The sequence below is a fragment of the Podarcis raffonei genome, chromosome 4 (assembly GCF_027172205.1).
Source record: "Podarcis raffonei isolate rPodRaf1 chromosome 4, rPodRaf1.pri, whole genome shotgun sequence".
Classification (NCBI taxonomy): domain Eukaryota; kingdom Metazoa; phylum Chordata; class Lepidosauria; order Squamata; family Lacertidae; genus Podarcis; species Podarcis raffonei.
Window position 1 is genome coordinate 56703333 of NC_070605.1, and position 19511 is coordinate 56722843.

A 19511-nucleotide genomic window follows, 5' to 3' on the forward strand; every position below is an offset into this window, starting at 1 on the left:
AACATACTGGTAATGAAAGGGAAATAAATTCTTGTATGGGGGCCGGAGTTCCTAATATGTGAAGCTTTTTTGAATGTGGATGCAGTTTTTTCGCAATTAAAGCCCTTTCAATGTGTCTTGCTGTAACTTGGTAATTCTTCTTCTGAGAGGTCAAAGAAATGTCAGAAAACCCATTTTGGAGGTGGGGGAGAAACCAGCCTTCCATCAGAACAGGAGCATATATCTGCTCAAAGGACAAATCCATTAATAGGCACCAAAATAGTATGTTCTTTTGAATCACTCCTCCCTGTATATGGAGCTGTGCAACCTGAGAACTGTTTCACAAACACAATCCAAACTTCAAGTCCTATGAAGAGTAAGTTAAACATAATACTTGTGCGAATTATTTTTTGTTTTATGTATTTTTATTGGCTTTTATAATAATAAAAATAATAAAAATAAAAATATATTTTTTAAAATTTATATTCCACCTTTTCCCCTGACAGAGACTCAAGACAGCTTGCAGATAAAAATAATAAAGCTAAAAACATTGAGGGGGGAAACAATAATTAAAATGCAATGAAACATTGACAGAAGTAAAACTTCTGTGTATACCATAGGAGCCAACTCCTAGGGGCTGAGGTCATTTTGTCTGTCCCCTCATAAATTATTTGAGGGGCCAGACCCCCCCAAGTTGATGGACATTGCCATTCATATGGTGTGCATGTGCCAGGTCATGTGGGGCTTACCTGAGCGCCACCCCATATTTTAGTCAAGTTGGCACCCCTGTCCAATGGAATCAAGGTAACAAAGATGAAAAAAGAGCAAGTATTCCAAACAGATGTTACTAAGCCAACATAACTGCCTTGAGGTAGACACCGCAGGGTATTTTAGCTCAGCTGGTAAGAGCACAGTGCTGATAATACCAATGCCATGGGTTTGATACCCATATAGGTGCATATTCTTAGATTGCAGGGGGGTTGAGCCTACAGCTCTATTATTCTACTAAACTGCAGGAATTGGTGGAAATCAAAGAGACAATGGAAGATTACCTATGTTAGATATGCAAAACCATTTATGTTTTTTTAACCAACCATAGTATGGTGCATTGAAAAAGCAAAGTTCAGGAGCAGCGGAGTATTTTGCTGTCAAAATTACAGTACTGTTTAAGAATTGTTGACATTGTACATACTACATACTCAGAATTGCTATGAGTTAAAATATAGATAAGGAGATTTGAGCAGGGATCCATTAAGATGCCACAATAACTTTGAACCACCAGGTTTAGAGCAAAATTGACCCTTCTAGGAGTCTGAGACAGAGTCCAATTCAGATGATTGCTCTCATGCTATACTGAAAACCACATTGGATCTGAACACATGTTCAGATTTAGCACTTTTACCATGAGGTCTAGAAAGTCACTTGTACCATTAAACCTGTGATTCTCTGTATTTTAAGAAGTACATAGGAACTGACATTATTTCGGTTTTAAGGGCAAATGCTGACCTGAATCATAAGGAAGGTAGAGACTGGGAGATGCAGTTATATCAAGGGGAGGCTATAAAGAAGATCCCCTCTATATTTTGCCCAGATCTGTTAAACACATCTAACCAGGAGGAGGAGGTGTCTAACAGAACATTTCAGGCTCTGAGATGCTGACTAAAAGGCATGCATTAGAGAAGGAAGGAAAAGGACAATTTAAATGAAGGGGGAAAGAGCCATTTGGCCTGGTGAGATTTAGAAAGTTGCAAACTGCCTGTAGTCTTCCAGACGTCAACATGAGCTTTATGGATATTTTACTGATCTCTAACTAACGAACAGAAGGGGTCAGATATACAATGTGTCTCAATGAGATTTCTCTGGTGTGTTGTTTTATTTTTAAGTGGAAGCATGTGTTGGAAGATTAAGCAGCATCCCTTTAATCTCCGATTGTCCAGCTCCCCCTACTGTAATTACAGATTGTCAGACAGAAATGGCAACAGATGTTCAGTGTCTAAGCTAAGAATTATATACTTAGTCAATATCCCAGTGATTCAACACACTGATTGGGAGAGCAGAAGTTTACATTTATGTTGGATGGCAAAATGAAAGCATTTGTGAGCTGGAGCTGAATATGAGTGTAATCTTAATTGCTAACTGTTAATGAACAGAGAATGGCACAGTCTGTATGGTAATTGCACTGTGCTTAAATAAGATAATTTGCCTGCTTATTTTTTTTTAAAAAAACTCCTTTTCAGAGTAGTTTACCTTTCTGAGTGGTCTTTTAAATATCTTTTCAAATTGCATCTTTTCATGTTTCGTTGCACACCCTTTGGCCTGGCTAATTAGAGGGGGGGGGGGAATGAACGGATAACACTCAGCCCTATCCCGACAGATGATGTTTCTTGGCTTGGTCAGAAGATTGCTGTTTCTTAAGGGATTTTCTTTTCCTCACTATGATTCTGTTCCTTCTCTTGGTCTTAAAGACAGGGATATTTAGATTAGAGATAAAGCTCAGCCTAAAAAAGTGGGTCAGTGCCAGATCATTTTTAAAAAACCAACAACAACAACCCAATGTCATATGTATTAGTCTAGGTCATCCCTAGTTATAGAGAACTAGGTCCAATACTCTTTCTGCTGCATCAAAAACTCCAAAACATTCTTATTAGACCAACCAACATGACTTCTCATCCCATATGTGTTGCAGAGATTGATCTGTAGGTTGGTACTATACAGGTGTTGCACCCAGAGAAAATGAGAACATTCTGGCAGAGCTGGAAGTGTGTGTGTTTGTGCCAGGCAAAGGAGAAAGCACAGAGAGAAATTTGGGAAGAGTTAGAACCTAACCTAGTGGTGGAAAACCTTAAAGAAACCCAGCCACAGCTGGTATGGCCAGTGATCAGGGATGGTGGGAGTTGTAGTCTGAGAACATGAGGAGGACCATAGGTTCCCCACTGCTTGGGAGAGACAATAGAGTTGAGGGGAGAGTATGAGGGTACTCCAACATGGAACCATGTTTTGGAAACTGACTAGGCTGAACTCTGAAAGGAGGAGGAGGAGGAGGAGAAAGAAGAAGAAGAAGAAGAAGAAGAAGAAGAAGAAGAGTAGTAGTAGTAGTAGTAGTAGTAGTAGTAGTTTGGATTTGATATCCCACTTTATCACTACCCTAAGGAGTCTCAAAGCAGCTCACAATCTCCTTTCCCTTCCTCCCCCACAACAAACACTCTGTGAGGTGAGTGGGGCTGAGAGACTTCAGAGAAGTGTGACTAGCCCAAGGTCACCCAGCAGCTGCATGTGGAGGAGCGGAGACACAAACCCGGTTCCCCAGATTACAAGTCTACAGCTCCTAACCACTACACCACACTGGCTCTGGGAAAAGGCGGGTACTCAGTAGGTTTAGTGAGTTAATATCATATATAAGCATAACAAGATGGGCCTGCTGGATCAGACCAGAGGCCCATCTAGATCAGCATCCTGTTCTCGTAATGACCAACCAGATGTCTATTGAAAGGAGGCCCTGAGTCCAGCTGCGCTCTCCCTGCTTGTGTTTCCCAGGTCAGGCTTGGCGAGAAATTCAGTTCAATTCACATTTGAAGCCAAACTTACTTGACTCACCCTTTCTTAAACAATAATGTATGAACCAAAACACAAACACAAATTCAAAACAAAACAAATTTTGCAATGCAGTTCTCCAGTCACATAATGTACAAAAATGCATATATCAGGGTAAAATATGCATATGAATGTACATATTAATGACAATAAAATACAAAGATGCGCTATATTAGGAAAAATTGCTTTGCAAAAATATGTGTATTAAGAGAAAATGCTGAATAATTTTCATGAGGACTTTTTAAAAAATAATAATAATGAAGTAATGTGGAAATGTGGAAAACTGAACTGAAGATTGGAAAAACAACCCCATGTTTATTCTTCCCTTTCCCCTTTCCCTTTTCTTCGCAACTAGTATTCCAAATTTAGAGATATATTTCTAAATGGTATGTGGAAGTGCTCATCCAATTCTAGAAACAAGTCACAACAGGCGCAGAAGGAAGCCATCTTAGCTGAAAGTTAAGTGCCCATGAGTTTCCTTGTGGTGCCATCAAGCTGGCTTTGCATATCAGGGGCATTAACCCAGAGCTCTTCCAGTATCTGGGAACTTTCCCATTAAATATTATAAGGAACTTCTTAAATAAGCATTTTGCTATGTGGGCTTTTAACTTTTATTGTGCCATTACGAATGTGAAAGCAGAAAAGAATTGCTTCTTGCCAGATGTTATGTTAAAGGCTTTGCAGAGAGCTGCGTTTGGCAAGGGAGCGTTGATGATACATTTTAAAGTAACCACACAGCTGCAAGTGGGACTGCTTCATAGCATTCCTCTTCTATGGAGCTGTTGGTGTACAGTATTTACTTGAAGCTTTATAAAAATTAGTAAATGCAATGTTACTTTGGGGAGAGTGTTGGCTTAAAGTAGGCCTGTATGCACAATTCGCTATGGGCTTCTTCTCATTGTACACACACCATCATAGCATTTCCTCAGTGTCATGTGTTGCTTTACCTGCTTTGGGTCTGTGGTGATAGTGCTTGCATGTAATTTTCCTCCTTGCAATTATATGTCCCCTGCAGCCAAGCAGAGTGGTTTGGTTACTGGGCAAATATTATCCTGACATGGAAGCACATGCTGAGGAGAGCCCATTGTCTCAATCATCCACAACTCAGCATGCCTAGAAAGCGCCAAAGCACAAGTCCAGGTAGGATTCAAGATCCCTGTTGCAGAAGGGCCGGTATTTACACATTTTGTTTGAGTTTCTCTCTCAGTGTGTGTACTACTACTACTACTACTACTAATCTCTTCCATTTTCCTTGCAGGGAAAAGGCCTGCTTATATGAGCAGAGTGATATGTGAGCCAGGAGTTCAGACAATACTACTGCTATAATTCCTCCTCTCCCTCCCCCCACCTCAAAAAAATGCCCCTCCCTGGTCCAGGAACTTGCCACAGATATACAAAGCCTCACATGTTAGAGTACTCAAACAAAGGGTTAAACATGATATTGCTTAGCAGGGAAAGGCTGTAGTTCAGTAGTAGAACATCTGCTTTGCATACAGAAGGCCCCAGATTCAATACCTGCCATCTCCAGGAAGGGCTGGAAAGACTCCTTGCTGTGTGAACTCTGGAGAGCCACTGCCAGTCATTGAAGAAATACTGAGCTAGATTCAGTATAAGGCAGTGGCCTCCTGTCCTTCTGTGCTTCCTATGAGGGAAAACATGAAATAAATCAACACAGGACAGATCATATATGAGCAGCAGCAGAATCCTGCTATACATAGAAGTTGGCCAGCTAGGGTGTGCCACGTCAGTGCCAAGAGAGGCAGGCAGGATGGTAGGTAGGCCAGGCATGATATCCAATCTAGGAGCCTGGCATTCTGTCTGTCTCCACACCAGAACAGTGCCTGCTATGTTTTGGACTTCTGTTCATTCACTTTCCCTCTTCTCCTTTCAGCTTCTTCACAGCCTCCAAGACTACATTCAAGGTCTATGATATGGGTGGGCAACTTCAGGACTAGGGGGTTGAATGTGGCCCTGCAAGTCTTTCTATCTGGCCCTTGGACCTGTCTCCAGGCTACAATCCCCCACCGGCCCTTCTTCATGCCCTAAATGTTTTTTCTTGGATAGAATGTATCTCTGAATTCTGATAATGTCCCTTTCTTTCCTGGATGGAGGATAGTGTTTATGTATAGAAAGTAATCTACTGCACAAAGGCAACATTTACATTCTTTGCTCCTCCCACACTTGACCCTGGCCTTGCTTACCACTACCAGGTAGTGGTGCATCCAAGAGTACTCAAGGAGTTTACAGGTGTGATTCCAGAGCCTTTGTCTATTTTCTTTTAGAATTCTTGGAGAACAGGTGAGGTCCCAACAGACTGGAGGCGGGCAAATGTTGTCCCCATCTTCAGAAAGGGGGGAAAGGAAGACTCAGGTAACTACTGACTGGTGAGTTTGACATTGATACCAGGAAAGGTCCTAGAACAGATAATTCAACAGTTGGTCTGTGAGCACTTAGAAAAGGATGTTGTGGTTACTAAGACCAAGTATGGGTTTCTCAAAAATAAGTCATGCCAGACCAATCTGTTTTCTTTTTTTGATGGAATTACAAACTTGGTGGATCAGGGAAATGCTGTGGACATAGTATATATTGATTTCAGTAAGGTTTTTGACAAAGTCCCCCAAGATATTACCGCAAGAAAGCTGGTAAAATGTGGGTTGAACAAGGTAACTGTTAGGTGGATTTGTAGCTGGTTGACTGACTGAACCCAAGTACTCATTAATGGTTCCTCATTAACCTGGAAAAAAGAGGCAAGTGGAGTGCCACTGGGTTCTCTCCTGGGCCCGTTGTTTTTTAACCTCTTTGTAAATTACTTGGATGAAGGAATTGAAGGGATGCTCACCAAATTTGCAGATGACACCAAACTGGAAGGGGTAGCTAATGTCACAGAAGACAGAATCAGAATTCAAAATGACCTTATCAGATTGGAGAACTGGACGCAAGCTAACAAAATGTAAGGTTTGGCACTTAGACAGGAAGATCCAGATGCACAAATATAGGATGGGAGACATCTGGCTTACTAGCAGTACATGTGAAAAGGATCTAGAGGTCTTGGTGGACCACAAGCTTAACATGAGTCAATAGTGTGATGCAGCAGCAAAAAAAAGCTAACGCTATTCTAGGCTGCATCAACAGAAGTATAGTGTCCAGATCAAGAGAAGTAATAGTACCACTGTATTCTGCCTTAGTCAGACCACACTTGGAATACTGTGTCCAATTCTGGGCACCACAGTTTAAGAAGGATGTTGACAAGCTGGAAGGTGTGCAGAGGAGGGCAACCAAGATGATCAAGGGTCTGGAAACTAAGCCTTATGAGGAGTGCTTGAAGGAGCTGGGTATGTTTAGCCTGGAAAAGAGGAGACTGAGAGGAGATATGATAGCCATCTTCAAATATCTTAAGGGCTGTAACATAGAGGAAGAAACATGCTTGTTTTCTCCTGCTCTGGAGGGTAAGACTCGAACCAACGGCTTCAAGTTGCAAGAAAGGAGATTCCAACTAAACATTTGGACAAACTTTCTGACAGAGCTCTTCAGCAGTGGAACAGACTCCCACGAGAGGTGGTGGACTCTCCTTCCATGGAGGTTTTTAAGGAGAGGTTGGATGGCCATCTGTCATGGATGCTTTAGCTGAGATTCCTTCATTGCAGGGAGTTGGACTAGATGACCCTTGGGGTCCATTCCAACTCTAAGATTCTATGACTCAATGTGATTTAGAAGAGAAGGCAACCATCAGGCTGAAAATGATTCCCCCACCTTACGCCAGTGGAGTCCTCACAAGTGGTGTCTCATCTAGCAGATGCAAGGAGACTAATGAAGAGAGCTCAGGGGCTTAGATGCGGTAGCTGCTGGAAAATTATCTTTTCAGTCGCAATGACTGCCTCACCCCCGTCTACATAAAGAACTGAAAAAGCCTCTTTAGCCAATTCGTCATTAAATGAAAAGTGTGTCTGCATGGAGATCTCAGCCCTTATGCAAAGCAATGCACAGCATGTACTGCCGAAAATGTATTCAGCATCACAAATTCTCCCACTGGATCTGAATGCTGAAGTAATTATTTTGCAGTTTGGTCTGCCAAAAGATTTACTTCTCCTGGAAAAGTGTTTAGCAAATGTTGTGAGGATCAAAGGAGCAAACATTTTCATGACAAAAGGGAATTTATACTCCAGACTACACTAGACAGTGATTAGTGAGTCACACACAAGAAGTGTCTTGTTTTCATCTTTCAGGCCTTGTCGCATTTAACTAAATGCTAATTCCTCAACTAGTAGCTTCACATCCTTCACTGTGACTGCCTGAACTGCTCACCTTTTATCTGCTAATAACCATTCTGTTGTGCTGAAGGGTTGTTGTTGTTATTATCAAGGTGTGTGTGTGTGTGTGTGTGTGTGTGTTGTTAGCCGCCTAAGTGACTCTGTCAAGTACATGTTGAGTGTGCATGAGTGTGTGGCTGTCTGCTGAGGATTTTTTAAAAAGTTTATAATGTGGTCAAGTTCTGATGAGGGTCTGATGTGGGGAAAGCAGAAGCAACTTGGGTCAGGAATAGTGTGTCAAAAGCAGATGAAGTGGTGAGGCTCAGTAACAAAGAAATGGGTGGTATGGAGGATCATGACAATCCTGCATTCTCAGAGTTCAGGTGCATAAAATCCTTGTTGTTGTTTTTTGCACGAATAACTCAGAACAAATGAGTAGGGAAGTAGGTGTAAGAAAGCTGCTAATGTTCAAGAGAATGAGTGTACAATACTATCCTCCAAAAAGAGGTGTTCAGCATTACAGAAGGCATCAGGAAAAGATCATAGCTCAGTGGTAGAGCACATACTTTATACTATGTAGAAAGTGTCGAGTTTCGGTTCTGGTGTCTCCAGTTAAAAGGATTGTTAAAAGAGTCAGGTGATAGGAAGGGACACTGCCTCAGGCCTTGGAGAGCTGGGATAGCAGAGGACTAGATGCACCAATGGTTTGGCCTGGTATAAAGCAGCTTCCTGTGTTGGCAAAGCAACATGTTTCACAGGTTTGCCATTTCTTCCTGCAAAACTTAAACCAATGCATGGCCTGTCCTGTAACAATATTCTAGTCCGACCTGCACTAAGTCAGTTTCACAGCCCAGATATGATTCTAGGGCGACACCCAGGCAGTTCAGGACAGCTGGATGAAGCTTGTGAAAAACTACTGACCAAATGAGGGTTGATGTGTATTTGTGAGATTTGGATTAGCTTGAAGAGGAAAGCTTTGTAATTTTGGATATTTCTTGTGTGGGTTGGGTGTGGTTAATGTCCTGGTCCATGCCAATGCCCATCACAAAAAGAAGGCAATGGTCCAAGCAAGGTTCATATCAGTAGTTTTGGGGTTCTGGGACAGATGGCAAGGCAAATCAGACCTTGGATAAGGACCAAGCTGCTGTTTCAGGACCATGGTTAGTGGTTCTGCAGCTGAAGCAGAAAATGCAAGCAGTGCCTTGGCACCACCTGCAGAACTTTATTGTTCGGCTAAGTAGTCAATATTATCTTAGAAATGCCTGTGGCATATAAATGCCTTAAATAAGGAAGGAAATAAGACGGAAGACCCACCTCCTGAATGATGTGTCTGGCCTTTCTCTGCAGGCATTTGCTTTCATTAGGCAGTGGGACTTCAAGCTGTGTAGGATGCTATGGAGAAAGCTCCTCAAGGCTCTCCCAATTCTTCAAGGAGTCTGTGGTTCAGTCATCAGGATCCAGTGGCAAAGGCGTCTCCTCAGCATTCAAGGGATGAGATGCAGGCTCCAGTGCTGCTGGATTCACATGGGAAGGACTAGGGACTGAGTCCATCTTCTTCTGAGGGCTCCTGTTGTACAAGGACCCGCCACCTGAAAACTCTTGGTCTGGCGCCATGACACATGTGTATTTATGCAAGTGAAGACTATGGATAGGGCTTGTGGAATGAGATACTGCATATCACTTATTTAGGAGGGCAAAGCGGTAAGTGATGAATTCAACTCCCTTTGACAATGAAAGTATAATACTGCCTAATTCTCCTTCCCACTCTTCCATCTGCCACCTCCAGTAATTTAAATCCTTCCAAAGGAGACTAAAGCCGTACTGGTAGGGGAAAGCCGCATTAACTAGAGAACCTGTGAAACAAGCAAATGGCAACTTAACTGTCAAACCTTAACAACATGATGGGATTTGTGCAGTGCTTCAAAGTCCAAAACATAGTACATGGCGCTCTGAAGCTTTGTATGTTTCTACTGTGCAACACAGAGCTCCTCTAGCCTGCTTTGAATTCATCTGATTTTTTTTTATGGTTGGCTTTTTTTTAATTGCATCAACACACAAGATAAGAAAGCCAGTGGTTTAATCATGCTGCAACTGACACATCTGCAGGATGTGGGACACACATCTTTGTTATCAGACACTGTATGGGTGAACATAAATACCATCCAGGCCATATACACACACACACGATTACTACAGAGCCTCGTTGCTCTGGCCAACGGAGTTCAGTGCTTGAGAAAGCATTGTAGTCATTGCAGCCAGTTGGGTGGGATGTCAATCAAAGAATTGTTCAGTGCATTTGACATTGACAAGTGTTATCCCAGCACAAGTCAGTTGAGAAAACGTCATGGAGGAAGACTACAAAATGGTAATGAAAAAGGTTATAGAGACTGGATCTTGGTGCAATGGATGCTTTGGGATACTACAGCTTTCTGTTGAGCATGGAAGGCCATGGCAAAGAGGCAGGATACAACATTCCTATCATCATCAATCATTATCATTAAATTTATATACCGTCTTTCCTCCCAAAGGAGCCCAGGGTGGAAAATAAAAACATATTTTAAATTATTCCAAGACAGATCCAAACTGGGAAGCATAGCTAATGCCACAGAAGACAGAATCAGGATTCAAGATTACTTTAACAAATTGGAGTACCAGGCCAAAACTAGCAACTTGAATTTCAGTAGGAACAAATGTCAGGTTCTACACTTAGGCAGAAAGAACCAGCTGCACAAATATAAGATGGGAACACCTGGCTTGCCAGTAGTATATTTGAAATGGATCTGGGGGTCTTAATAAACCCCAAGATTAATACATATAAGTAAACAGTCTGATACAGCAGCAAAAAAGTGAATGTTTTTCTAGGCTGCATCAACAAAAGTATAGTGTCCCGATTTTGAATTTTTTCAAAATTTGCATAGAGGTTATATGACATTGCCTGGTGCTGCTGTTATCCCAGCTTCACCACTGCAGTTGCTCATCAGTTTTCTTACCACAAAATGAACAGATTTTGTTTAGTTTCTGGAAGAGAATTGGTTGCACAAGAACACCAAATCCACATTCATCACACAGCTTACATTTTGCTGGTATATATGATTGAATCATTTCCACAAGACAGTGACAATCTGGAAGCAGCCCAAGAAATCATTTTCTTCATTTTATGACATACAACAGAAAGCAAGATACAGACCTATTGAGAGATGTGCATTAAAACAACAGAAAGCAAGTTACCAATGAATTAAAACCAGCATTCTGCTGAGTGCTACCTAAATCATGTCCTTTTATACCCTACTTCCTCCAGAACTTTTAATACTGCCTCGTTATGTGCTCAGCTACAAATGTTAAGCTTAAAGACAGATGAACAAAGTAACTTTAATGTGCTTAAACTTAATGCATGGCAGAAGTGGCTTCATGGATGATGGTGTAAGCTTCTAACATTTCTTGAACAGCAGACCAACGCATTAAAATGTGGTAATTAGACTTGGCAAAACACTTGTGTCCCATGATGCACTCTGTTGTGTCAGGCAATTTGTGTGTGCATTTGGTTGTCTGTAATGCTGGGTTCACCAGCAGGAGAGTAATGTAAAGGATACACAGAATCTGTCTCTAACACCAAAGTGCCAAAGGAAAATACACAGTGTTTTTATTTACTTCTTTATTTTAGACCATAAAAATCCAGCTTTTCCACTCCAGAGGAATCATTCAAAGTGGCTAACAAAGTATAAAAACAGAGACAGAAATAACAGCAATAATCGCAGCATTAAAACAATTACCAAAACCAAACGAAATAAAAGCAGCCTGGGGGGCGGGAATTGAGTCTAGGGAACCAGGGATAGTAGTACATAAATTAAAGAGTAATGAATAAACAGCAGCAGAAGGGAGACAACACTTACCTGCAGCCCCTTCTACCCTCTGAAAATCTGCTCTGCAGAGTTGGGGACCCTCTGGATTAAAACGAGAGGCAGTGCAAGAGGCTACAAGTGAAGGGCAATTTGGCCAAAAAAAAAAAACCTTTACGATGGCTGAATCCTCCACTAAATCTTGGTCTTGCCTGTGAATGGAAGGAGTGCTTCCATTTGCTAGCACCTAGGTATTGTCAACAGAAGATTTCAGAAGCTGATGCCTATGTTATCACCTCCAGCATGAATAGGTTATGTGTGTGTGTGCACGTGCATGCAAATGTATATGGAAGCACACATAGGATGAAAAAGTGTTGGGAAACTATTGTTGGACTACAACTCCCATCATGGCTCAGTTGGTTAGAACATGGTGCTGATAACAACAAGGTCACTGATTCAATCCCCCTAGGGGACAGCTGCATGTTCCTGCACTGCAGGGAGCTGGACTAGATGATCTTCACGGTCACTTCCAACTGTGAATTGGAATAATTCTGTGAATTATTTCTATGAATTATTCCTACCCCTGAGAATTGGTCACGCTGGCTGAGAATGATGGGAGTTGAACAAGTCCAGTGACATCAGGAAAACCACAGGGTTCCCATCATTAAGTTAAACCATAGAATCATAGAATCATAGAATCATAGAGTTGGAAGAGACCACAAGGGCCATCGAGTCCAACCCCCTGCCAAGCAGGAAACACCATCAGAGCACTCCTGACATATGGTTGTCAAGCCTCTGCTTAAAGACCTCCAAAGAAGGAGACTCCACCACACTCCTTGGCAGCAAATTCCACTGTCGAACAGCTCTTACTGTCAGGAAGTTCTTCCTAATGTTTAGGTGGAATCTTCTTTCTTGTAGTTTGGATCCATTGCTCCGTGTCCGCTTCTCTGGAGCAGCAGAAAACAACCTTTCTCCCTCCTCTATGTGACATCCTTTTATATATTTGAACATGGCTATCATATCACCCCTTAACCTCCTCTTCTCCAGGCTAAACATGCCCAGCTCCCTTAGCCGTTCCTCATAAGGCATCGTTTCCAGGCCTTTGACCATTTTGGTTGCCCTCCTCTGGACACGTTCCAGTTTGTCAGTGTCCTTCTTGAACTGTGGTGCCCAGAACTGGACACAGTACTCCAGGTGAGGTCTGACCAGAGCAGAATACAGTGGCACTATTACTTCCCTTGATCTAGATGCTATACTCCTATTGATGCAGCCCAGAATTGCATTGGCTTTTTTAGCTGCCGCGTCACACTGTTGGCTCATGTCAAGTTTGGGGTCAACCAAGACTCCTAGATCCTTTTCACATGTACTGCTCTCAAGCCAGGTGTCACCCATCTTGTATTTGTGCCTCTCATACAATTGAAACTGGTTAAGTTTGAAAGTGTAGACATGCACTTAAGCCTTACATCTAGGCTAAAACTGGTTTCATGATTAATATTAGTTATGATAAGAGTTATCTGTGAGGCCGCCTTTTTACTGCACCTACTTCTGAAAGACGTTATGACATGCTCTGAGCTTTAGCAAGAGCCTATGTTGCTAGGTGGGATGCGGGTGGTGCTGTGGGTTAAACCACAGAGCCTAGGACTTGCTGATCAGAAGGTCGGCGGTTCGAATCCCTGCAATGGGATGAGCTCCCATTGCTTGGTCCCAGCTCCTGCCCACCTAGCAGTTTGAAAGCACGTCAAAGTGCACGTAGATAAATAGGTACCGCTCCAGCGGGAAGGTACACAGCGTTTCCGTGCACTGCTCTGGTTTCACCAGAAGCGGCTTAGTCATGCTGGCCACATGACCTGGAAGCTGTACGCCGGCTTCCTCGGCCGATAAAGCGAGATGAGCGCCGCAACCCCAGAGTCGGCCACGACTGGACCTAATGGTCAGGGGTCCCTTTACCTTTACCTATGTTGCTAGGTATTACATATTGCTTAGTATTATATAAAGCTTCCTGGTCAACCAGTTCAGAACATCAGTATACTGGTCTAAGGAATATTTTGCTGGCACTCATTCTTAATATAGCTTGTGCTTAGGGCATGAACTCTGTCCATTGCTATACCAAAGAGACTTCTGTGGTAATTCTGCTGTGAATGTTCACTTCGAACTGATGAATCCTACATACACAATCATAGCAGAGAGAAAATTACTTCTTTTGTATTATATGGCGTATTGACTTTGGTGTACATCTTAAGTAATAACCACCTGCAAACACACACACACACACACACAATACCAGCCAACCAGATTTTGCATGGAAAGGCAAAACATATACAGCCTAATTATATTACATGCAAAATAGCTTGCACTGTACATAAAATCCAATTGATTTGTGCAGGGTTGTGTTCCAGGGATAGCGCATATATGCAAAAACGTGTATAGTTAAGCCACTCCCTTGGCACTGCCCCCGTGCAACCATCTTTACCTTCTGCAGCTCGAATGCCCCCAAGAAAGGCAGAGGGCTTTTAAGGTCCCCACCTTCCTTACTGGGATCTGGGGTGTTCTCTCACAGGTTCTGGGAGGCTCCCACAAGATTTCACAAGGCAGAGAGCTTAAAAGCTCTTTTTGCACATGGTTTTCCTGAAAATGTGTATATTAGAGAAAATGAACATGGACATGTGTATGAATTTTTGAGTGAACTGTTTTCTTTTCAAATGGCAAACTCGTGCAGAATTGGGATGAACTGAATTTGAGGCTGGAAAATGAAAGAAGCAGAAATTGACTGGTTTGCTCATCTCCAACAGGGCCATTCCTGTCGTGCAGCAGTTAAGCAACTTGCTTCCTGGGCCACCATGAAAGAGAGAATATGTGAAGGCTGTATCTGAGTTGGTATCTGAGTGGTACTGCAAGATTTTGGAATTATTTTTAGCTGATCATTGGCCATCATGGCTGGAGCTTCTGGGAGTCGGAAACCAACAACATCTGGAGTGTCACAGGCATTTGGGCATCTGAGTTCTGCTTCAGGTAGCAAAACAGCCTGCCCTAATGCTAACTATATGACTGTTTCTGTGGTATTTAAAAATGAGAAGTATTCTGTCAATTAATCTGTGTTTGGCCTGAAATATCAATAGATACCAAGTGTTAAGCACCGTGGTTTTATCGCTGTTGCTTTAGCAGTTGTTTGGCTGTTATTGTGGTTATTTAAGGAGATGAAAGGCTTTCTGCCTGTGTCAGCAAATGCACCTTGGCTTCTTTAATAATAAATAAATAACCTGACAGAAAATATTGGCTGGAGAAATCCAATCCTCCCTAACCTACATGAGGAGTGAGTTGCAGGGGGGGGCGTGGAAAAGAAAGTGGGGGGAGAAGATCACCATATTTCCCTTTTCCTTCTGACATAAACATGCTGCCCCATGGAAGAAGAAGAAAAAAAACCCACTTACAAAGCAAGTATATTTATTTATTTATTTGCTTTTATATACAGCATATATACCTAAGACGATAGCTCTCTGGAGAATGACAAGCAGCCTTCCATTAGCCAATTTGTGGCTCAGTTTCAAGATGCAAGGCTGTAGCACAGCAGGGCAAACTCAGCGTGAATGAAGTCAAAAGAATTACACCAGAGAGAAATTTCACCCTGTCATTCGTACTGTTTCTTCAGTGTTTTCTGTTCATTTCCTCATATATTTTTTTAAAGTGCCCTGGGAATAAATAATTGCATTTGGATATGATGGCGTATTACTTTCAAAAAATAAGCAGAAACACAAGCATAGGATGTATTTGTCGTGGGAATTCAGTGAAATAACAGAAATAGAAATGGTGAGAAATATTTGTCTGATACCCCCTGGCAGAGCTAGGAACCCTGCCCACTGCCTACTCATAGTGGCCCTATTTGTCATGGCCAGGCCATAAAACTGAGCGCCCAGTTTGCATACTCATATTCTTATAAGATCAACCTATTTCCTATCTGTCTAACTTTAACATGGCTGTTCTAAAGGCTGTTTCATTCAGTTTCTGCATTAAAAAATGAAGAAACTGTAAAAAAAATTATAAGAACATGCAAATTTGCCTCATTAATCATTAATCCATTCATCTCAGTATTGCCCACACTGGCTTGCAGTAGCTCTGCAGTGTTTCAGGCAGGGTCCTCTCCCAGCCATACCTCGAGATGCGGGGGACGGAACCTAGCACTTTCTGTATGAAAAGCAGATGCTGTTCCACTGAGCTAAGGCTCTTCTCCAATTCATTATTTTTCAATACAGTGGTACCTTGGCACTCAAACTTAATCCGTTCCGGAAGTCCGTTCCAAAACCAAAGCGTTCCAAATCCAAGGTGCACTTTCCCATAGAAAGTACAAAGATACCTCTGGTTACAAACTTAATTCATTCCGGAGGTCAGTTCTTAAGCTGAAACCGTTCTTATCCTGAGCGTGCTTTCGCTAATGGGGCCTCCCTCTGGTGCGCGATTTCCGTTTGCACCCTGGGGCAAAGTTCGCAACCAGGAGCAGCTGCTTCCAGGTTAGCAGAGTTCGTAACCTGAAGTGTTCATAACCAGAAGTGTTCATAACCAGAGGTACCACTGTAATGCAAAATGGATCAATCCGTTCCAGACTTTAAAAACAACAACCCTAAAACAGCAATTTAACAAGAATTTTACTATCTAACGAGACCATTGATCCATAAAATGAAAGCAATATCAATGTACTGTAGTATAAAATAAATAAGACAGTATTGTGGATGATAAAAATTAAAATTATTATTTTTTCTTACCTGCACTGATGATAGTCATTGTTTGGATGGGGGGCTTTTATCCATTTCCGCAGTCACACAATCAATCAGTCAGTAGCTGAACTGGGTTCCCCACAGTCACAAAAACAAATTAACCAAAAAAGCCTCAAAAACACAAACACAAAATAAATAGCAAGAACAAAAGCGCCAAACTTAATCCATTCTGGAAGTCCATTTGACTTCCAAAATGTTTGAAAACCAAGGCGCAGCTTCTGATTGGTGCAGGTGCCCCAGAAACAATAGCCGACAACCACATTGGACGTTCAGCTTCCGAAAAACATTTGAAAACTGGAACACTTACTTCCGCGTTTTCGGTGTTTGGGAACCAAGGCATTTGAGAACCAAGGTACCACTGTACATAACTTACAATATTTTGAAGGGGCCCTGTCTTTTTTTCCAGGTAGTACCATAGCTGTTATCAGCATCTAGGAGGCCTGGATTTCACTGCAATCACCATGGACATATTCAAAATGAGTTCACAAATGCCCCTGAGAGCAAAGGGACAAGATGATGCGTAATCCCTTCTGGGGATGTGACACATACATTGTCCCTGAGATTTATCTTGAATTTGTTGTGTCTTCTGCAGCATCAGCTACTCCTCTCAGCATTCCCCTCTCAGTACGAGGGGAAATCAAGAGAAATGGATAGAGAGCAAGGTATTTAAAAGCCACATGCCAAGAAAGAAAGACACACACACAAGCACTGTGTGATTAATTTTTGAGATCAAATTCTTCACTTGGTTCAGTGGAGTTATGTAAAAAGTATGTGGCCATGCAATTTTCCTTCACCTTAAGAGTGAAAAGTAATAGCATTTAAATGCAATCCTAGTTTGTGAGCATTTCTCAGGAGACACTCACTTTCTGTTTAGAATTATATTATACTGACATCTGGTGGACATGGAAATAATTGACTGAAAGGTTTGTGGGTTTAAAAACAACAAGAAGAGACATTCAGTGCATTCACTGAAGTTGTTCTACTGTAAATGCAGTGGGGTGTTTTTAGGGGAAAGAATGGTGCTAGTACTCACCATGAAGTTGTTACAGTACGTGCCACTCATGGTGGGGGGGGGAGGGAAAGGTGTCAGTACTGCAGACCCTTGAGTACATACCCCCAGAAAAAAGCACTGAATAATTGCATTCATATAACATGTTCTCTAGTCTGGTCCTAAGAAGAAGAGTGTGGCATAGAATATATGCAAGGAAAACCATTACCAAGCTGTGGTAATGGTAATGACCACCATGATGAAGCACACTTGAAAGGCTTTATGTATTGAAAGATAACTGCTGCGGCATTTGTCCTCTGCAGCTGGAACCACATGAAAGCAGCTGCACCATGGCCCCCTTTCAGGTGTTTTCCTCCATGCAATCATAATCATGCGGAGGAAGAGAGTGGGGCAGCCCTGCTTCCACTGAACAACACCAGCTACATTCTGGGGAGCAGGCCCTAGTGCAAAAAACAATGCCTGATTTGATCTGTATTTGTAGGCTTCCTCCATGATGTAGAACCCCAAACATGCAAGCTCCCCTCTGAGATCATGCCCCCAACATGTGGATGGCAGAGATGCGATGGGGCATGCTGCGGTCAATGGGTGGTGCCCCATTCTCTTCCTCCATGTGATTTTGACTGTGTGGAAAACAACTCCTGAATAGATCTAATGAGTTATAATAACTACATTTGATATACAACAATGCGGGTGAACAAATGGCACACTTGGATAATCAAGGTAATCAAAGAAACTTTGGGAAACCATAATTACTGAGAGCTTATAAAAATCGGTGCAAGTTCTGAAATTGTTTGGTGAGCTTCCCTAAGGAGACACAGGAGGGCAGACAGCAATGCTTCTAGGCAGTTGTCCATCACACTTTTGTTAACACAGGAGGACACTCTCTCCTATGCCTGTCAGAAGAAAGTCTCACTTCCATTCACTTATTCCCACATAAGTGTGCAGAGTAACCCCCTTTCCCTAACTCCCCCTCTTCCCCAGTTCTACATCTAACTTTGCTCATTTGTGTGGTTATTTTAAAAAATTGGCTAAACCATACATTTTTTTTTAAAGTGTGTCTAGGATTGCAACCTAAAGGTAAAGGTAAATGTACCCCTGCCCGTACAGGCCAGTTGTGTCCGACTCTAGGGTTGCGCGCTCATCTCGCTCAAGAGACCAGGAGCCGGCGCCATCCGAAGACACTTCCGGGTCACGTGGCCAGCGTGACGAAGCTGCAGCTGGCGAGCCAGCACCAGCGCAGCACACGGAAACGCCGTTTACCTTCCTGCTATAAAGTGGTACCTATTTGTCTACTTGCACTTAGGGGTGCTTTCAAACTGCTAGGTGGGCAGGAGCTGGGACCGAAAGACGGGAGCTCACCCCGCCGCGGGGATTCGAACCGCCGACCTTAACGATCAGCAAGTCCTAGGCACTGCAGTTTTACCCACAGCGCCACCCGCGTCCCTCCAGGATTGCAACCTAAGAAAGTGTTTATTCAGAAGTGAGATCCACTGAGTTTAATGCAGCTTACTCTCCAGTAAGTGTGCATAGGATTGTAGACTAAGTTTAATGTTTAGTAGCTGGGGGACATAATTATGGAGTCTTAAAACAGGTTTTCTTTCCCAATGGGCATTTACATGGTTATGAAGCTACATGGTGTGGGGAGAAGATTGAGTGTACCACAAACAATGACAGGTCTCTAGTACGGTCTCCAAGTTTCTGAAAAGCCATCCTTTGTGCTCAGCTTTCGAAACCGTATGCCTTTCCTGAAAAATTCCGGTATCTCCGCATCCTTACTGTTAAAATGGAAATGAAAATACTTAACCAATATGTAATATTTTGGGGCTTGATTAATGTTTGCATGATCCAGCCAAGAGAATGACTTAACTTTTGGGTATCTCATTAAGCATAGTACCCAATTTGGCTTTTATTGAGTTTGCAACCTAAAAATAATATTTGGCTTTACTTGCGTGTTGTTTTGCTTCACACCGTACTCTGTGTTTCTATCAGTGCTGGAGACAGCTGAGTTTTGCATCTAGCAAATACTAATCTCATAAAGTCAGCCTAGCAACTCCTGCACTTCACCTTAAAAACTGCTACAAGT